This window comes from Ptychodera flava, assembly GCF_041260155.1.
Source record: "Ptychodera flava strain L36383 chromosome 23 unlocalized genomic scaffold, AS_Pfla_20210202 Scaffold_23__1_contigs__length_28996876_pilon, whole genome shotgun sequence".
NCBI classification, from domain to species: domain Eukaryota; kingdom Metazoa; phylum Hemichordata; class Enteropneusta; family Ptychoderidae; genus Ptychodera; species Ptychodera flava.
Genome location: NW_027248277.1, coordinates 4,246,644 through 4,252,876, shown reverse-complemented (window position 1 = coordinate 4,252,876; position 6,233 = coordinate 4,246,644).

Sequence of the window (6,233 nt, the reverse complement as noted above, 5' to 3'; positions counted from 1 at the left end):
GGCGTGTTACAACCGATAACGCCGTAACTGCCGTAACTGACCGATAACATATCAAACCCGAAAACGTAGTAACGAACCGATAACAAAGTAAATCAACCGATAACGTAGTAACGAACCGATAACGTAGTAAATTTTTCTAACTGATAACGTAGTAATTTTTCTTAACCGATAATGTATCAACAAATTTACCGATAACGAATCAATGCACCAATAACGGATTAAATCAACTAATAACATAGAAAAGTCAACCAATACCGCATCAAAACAAACAATAACGTATCAATTAACTGATAATATCCGATTAAGCGATTCATGGGGAGCGAAATATCGATTAAATTATAGATCGATAAATATTAGATAGATAGATAGATAGATAGATAGATAGATAGATAGATAGATAGATAGATAGATAGATAGATAGATGGGTAGGTAGGTAGGTAGATAGGTAGATATGTCGATCAATGTATCGAGAGATAAATCGATCACTCAATCGATTGGTCGATCGATCGATCTATCTGTCGATGTTTGTTAGATGGTCGGTCGATCGATCGACTGATCGATCGATAGATAAATTGATGGGCAGATCGATTGATAGAACGAAGGATCTATCCATTCGATAAAAAGATAGATCATGCATCGATAGGTCGATCGATCGATTCTATAAATGGGTCAATGGATAAATTGATAAATAGATCTAAAGATCGATTTGTTATCACATTGTCTCCTGCTCAATTTTTTTTATTCTATTTATTTGTCCGTTTAGCATAAATTGTTACAAATATAAGATTGTTTCTCATCCTAGACATATTGCAAAAATGATGTGGTGATGCGGAATTTTTTGCTCTTCAATTTTTTTTTCTCTGTTCAACCAACAAGAATGCGCAAAGAACATGAAAACGACATAGGAATGCACGCAGAGATAAACGCACAGCAGTGTTGCTTTTGTATTTTTGTACAGCAACAGTTCTGAGGTTTGACTTTTAGTGCAGAAATGCACAGTTTTGACAGCTTAATATAACAGTGACATATGTGTACAGTTCTGAATTCATTGTTAGTGTCAGTTATTTTGTTTACAGTTCAGTTTTACACAGCACGGTGTTATGCACTATCGTCGCGTCTTTGGTTTTCTTTCATTTTATTTCCCCATGAGCAGAAGGTTGAAGCGGCAGGTCTCAATTGATGCGCGCGAGGACAAACAAACTTTTTATTTTCTTGGCATAAGCGGTATTTTCTATCAGTACTATACTACATACGACTACTAAACTCCGAATAATTTTGCGATGTCTTAGTAATCCTACTTGAAATAAGATGTGACTTGACGTGAATCACGACAGAATGATAAAAAGGAAAGAAAAAGCAACTCTGTTGACTTGGCTTGTTTACAGGAGTAACTTGCAAAATTAATGAATTTTGATTATAAGGAATTCAATTGAGCAGTGAGTCCAGATTTACCTGTAATTCAGTCCCAGAATGAGGGTTACATGAGTGTGTACCGGTGCTTTACTGTCTGTTCTGTGCTGTTTTGTGTCTATGTTTATTACTAGTGTATTACGAATTTTGACCTAGTGTTATCGGACTACGGATGGGTATGATTGCAATTATTTTGTAAAGGCTTATTGTCATTTTGATATACTGACGTTGTAAGTAACGAAATTTTATAATCAGTCATGAAGAAAACTTTTTTCCAAGTCTTCCCAACTTAGTGTGTCGATAAAGACACTCACAGTGTTAAACAGTATAGTCTAAATATATGTAACTTTGAAGGTGGAACTGATTGATTTTGAAAAAAAAACGAAAAATACAACTCTGATTTATATTCAATTAGTTTCCATTTATCTTTAGTTTCCATTTGTTTTTATCGATCGATTGATAATTTATTTGTTGACTTGATGCATTATCAGTTGATTGGAATCTTTACTGTTGGACTTGGCTAGGCTATTGGTTGATTTGATACATAATTGGTTGATTAATATTACGTCATCGGTTTATTTGATACGTTATTGTTCACTTGGCTACATCATCGGTTGACTTGATACACTATCTCTTCATTTATCTATACGTCGATCGATCTATCTATCGATCGAAATAGATAGATAGATAGATAGATAGATAGATAGATAGATAGATAGATAGATTTTTCTATTAGTCGAGCAATCGATCAATTCATTCAATCATTCAATCGATAGAAATATCGATCGATTAATATAGATCTGTACGTTGATCGATCAATCGGTCGATCTATCGAATGATCGATGAATTGATCGATCGATCGAGGATAGATCTATCCCTATGAATCTATTCCCATGAATCACTTGCTCCAATACATTATCAGTTGATTTGATACGTTATCGGTAAATTTGTTGAATCCTTGGGATTTTGTGTAAGCTTGAATGAGACTGTAAGGAAATGAATGAATGAATGAATGAGTGAATGAATAAATGAATGAATGAATGAATGAATGAATGGATGAATGAATGAATGGATGAATGAATTAATGAATGGATGAATGAATGAATGAATGAATGAATAAATAAGCATAGTAAACAAGTCATCGTTGATGACACAGTCCCCGCTTGTCCATTTTGTTATAATCTTTGGAGTCTAGGTAGCTGTGGTCTAGGTAGCTGTGGAATGACATTGATGCAACGGGTGCATCAGGCCTGTGACTTGCATAATAAAGTAATCTGAGGAGCGTTCAATAAGTGACTCATCTCTGCCGGTAATGACCACTCAAGGAACTTTTGATTACATCACACATAACGATGCCCTTACTGCCTCCAGTGTCATGATGGCACATACTATGCACATGGTTTGGTGGAATTTTCGAAATGGTATGGGATCGGGTATGTTGTTGTAATCAGCTATTTCGGATCATATAATAAAACAAATTAATGTGCACAAGAATGCAGCCATAGTATTTTATCTTCGTATCACATTTGAACAAAATCAGTCCATCAAGGGACAGTGACCTATGTTTATGTTTCAAAGACATAAAACAATCACACCAAAATTTAAATCAAATGGCTGTCTATTGACCATATGGATCATAGCACAAAATTAGTAGACATGCATATGTATGCCATAGTACTTTATCTTTGTACCAAGTCTCAACAACATTGGTTAAAGAATATTTGCATATGATTAAGCCTCAAAGACATGAAAAAAATCAAAAATGACCATCTGACAGCGATATTGGAAAAAATGACAATCTGGCAGCCATATTGGAACATGTTACGAAGTAAATTGACATGTATATGTATGCCATAGTGCTTGATCTTTGTGCCAAGTTTGGACAAAATGGGTGTAATGACCTTTGAATTATGATTCAAAGACATGCAAAATTCCAACAAAATGGCAGTTCTGCAGCCATATTGGATCCTATCGCAAGCTTAATTGATACATGCATATGTATGCCATAGTGCTTTGCCTTTGTGCCAAGTTTGAACCAAATCGGTTCAAGGATGTTTGAGTTATGGTTCAAAGACATGAAAAAATCGCAAAAAAATGGCCGCCTGTCGGCCATATTGGATCATATCACGAAATAAATTGGTGTTCATATGAAGGGCATAATGTTTTGCTTTTGTGCCAAATTTGAACAGAATAGGTTCAAGGATGTCTGAGTTATGGTTCAAAGACATGAAAAATCACAACAAAATGGCCGCCTCACGCCCATATTGGATCGTATCGCAATATAATTCGACATGCATATGTAGGACATAGTGTTATGCCTTTGTGTCAAGTTTGAACAGAATCGGTTTAAGGATCTTTGAGTTATGGTTCAAAGACACGAAAAATCACAAACAAAATGGCCGCCTCGCGGCCATATCGGATTGTATCACAAAATAATTTGACATGCATATGTAGGCCATAGTGTTATACCTTTGTGGCACGTTTGAACAGAATCTGTTCAAGGATGTCTGAGTTATGGTCCAAAGACATGAAAAATCGCAACAAAATGGCCGCCAGGCGCCCATATTGAAACATATCGCAAAATAATTTGACATGGATATGAAAGCCATAGTGTTATGCCTTTGTGCCAAGTTTGAGCAGAATGTGCTCACGGATGTCTGAGTTATGGTCCAAAGACATGAAAAATCGCAACAAAATGGCCGCCACGCGCCCATATTGAAACATATCGCGAAATAATTTCACATAGATATGAAAGCCATAATGTTATGCTTTTGTGCCAAGTTTGAGCAGAATGTGCTCAAGGATGTCTGAGTTATGGTCCAAAGACATGAAAAATCGCAATAAAATGGCCGCCTCGCGCCCATATTGGATCGTATCACAAAATAAATCGATGTGCATCTGTAGGTCATACTGCTGTGCCTTTGTACCAAGTTTGAACAAAATTAGTTTAGCAGTGTCTGAGAAACTGTTGATGACGGACGGACGGACGGACGGACGGACGGACACACGGACGGGACTCAATCTATAAGTCCCCGCCGGACTTCGTCCACGGGGACTAATAAACAAACTTTTAAGTTTTACAATATGTGGCATAGCAATTCTGACAATCATGGCTAAAAAGGATTTAATGTTTCTTCGTTTTTTGAGGTTGTTGATGACTGAAGTAATTCTTGTCTTTTGTAATTTTTGTCTTTTGAAAACTTAACACAAACTCCAGATTGGTAAAAGATCTAAAACTTTCATAACCCTCAAAAAAGTTCATTGTACAGAGAAACAGTAAACCTAAATAATTAATATATTTTGACAAGTGTCTTTGGTATGAGATGGTTGAGAACAAGCACAGGGCGTCACCGTGATCATTAACATTTATTTATGGGCAAAAACGAGATAGAAAGATCTGTTGCTTGAGAACACTCTGGGGCAGCGTAGAGAGCACCTTTGAGTGACGGATCTTTCAGTCTAGAGCAAGAGGACAGAAGTAGATTAACAGGCGAGGCTTGCTGGGCCCATTTATTGTGGCTTTCCTCTCACCTGCGACCATAAACAAACGCTAACGGTCAGGGCGAAGCCTGTTATTTCCGTTGTATTATCAACGAATCCAAGAAAACCATCGAAATTTACAAGTCACCCAGCCTCACCAATTAAAATGCGACTGACATGGAATAGTGATATACTGGTAATGTGTAGTTATAGTCAGCTGACTGACTGGTTTCTGAGTTCATCGTTTTCTGAGTGATATACTCAAGGACACAGGAAACATAGGGTTATATGAGTTGTTCATGATAAAATTTGAAATAACCTCATTTGTTGTCTTTTATGGGTTTGTTAATACACTTAAATTATTTGTCATTTGTCATTGTTGTTGTTGTGTTGTTTGTATTTGCCAAATCAGTATCATACAAATGTGTAAAAAATACCGCAATTATACGGTGTCGCTCAAATTTGATCAGAATTGGTATATACCAGTATGGGTTACCAATGATCAACAATAAATGTTGCTTCTATCTGTTCAGTGCAGGAAAATTCTACGTTGATGTTATGACAATGATTTCTGCACAGTACAACCAGAAAAACAACAAGAAATATTTACACCAGAAAAACAAGAATGACATAAGTAAATAAGGTCTGAAACTTTAGATACTGGAGGTTAACTTTCGCAACATGCATAGCAGAAACAGCTAGCCCGTCTTAGTTTGAGTATAGACAGTCTTCCCCCCTGTACTGTCTATGGTTTAGTCTTCACCCCTGTACTGTCTATGGTTTGCGCAGGTCTGCTAATATGTAACAGTTCATAAACGACAGTGGAGTTAGCCTGTAGTCACTGGCATACCATCACTCCTGCACATTTGCAGGATTTCCCTTTTCCTTACTTCATTTGCACATTTTTGACACTGACGCGTTCATTTGAACGACGTCACAACTCAACCCCTGCATCTACCTGTACACCAAATACTGAGATGGTAGCTTTGGCGGTATGGGAGCCTTGTGTGTGACGGACATACATCTGCACATACATACCCACATACATACATACATACATACAGACGCCACCGACTCATTATATAAGCTCTTTTTGGTATTTATATACAAAACCAAATATGAGCTAAAAATACCGTCAATGACAGCGAGCTCATAATTTGTTTGAATTTGTTCATCAAGAAATATTTAAAGCAGAAAAACAAGAATGACAAAAGTAAATAAGGTCTGAAACTTTAGGTACTGGAGGTCAACTTTAGGAACAGGCTTAGCAGAGGAATGTTTCAACACAGTCCTTCACGGTTTCAGCAGCTCTGCCAATATGTAAAGTAAAGTAAAGTAAGCCT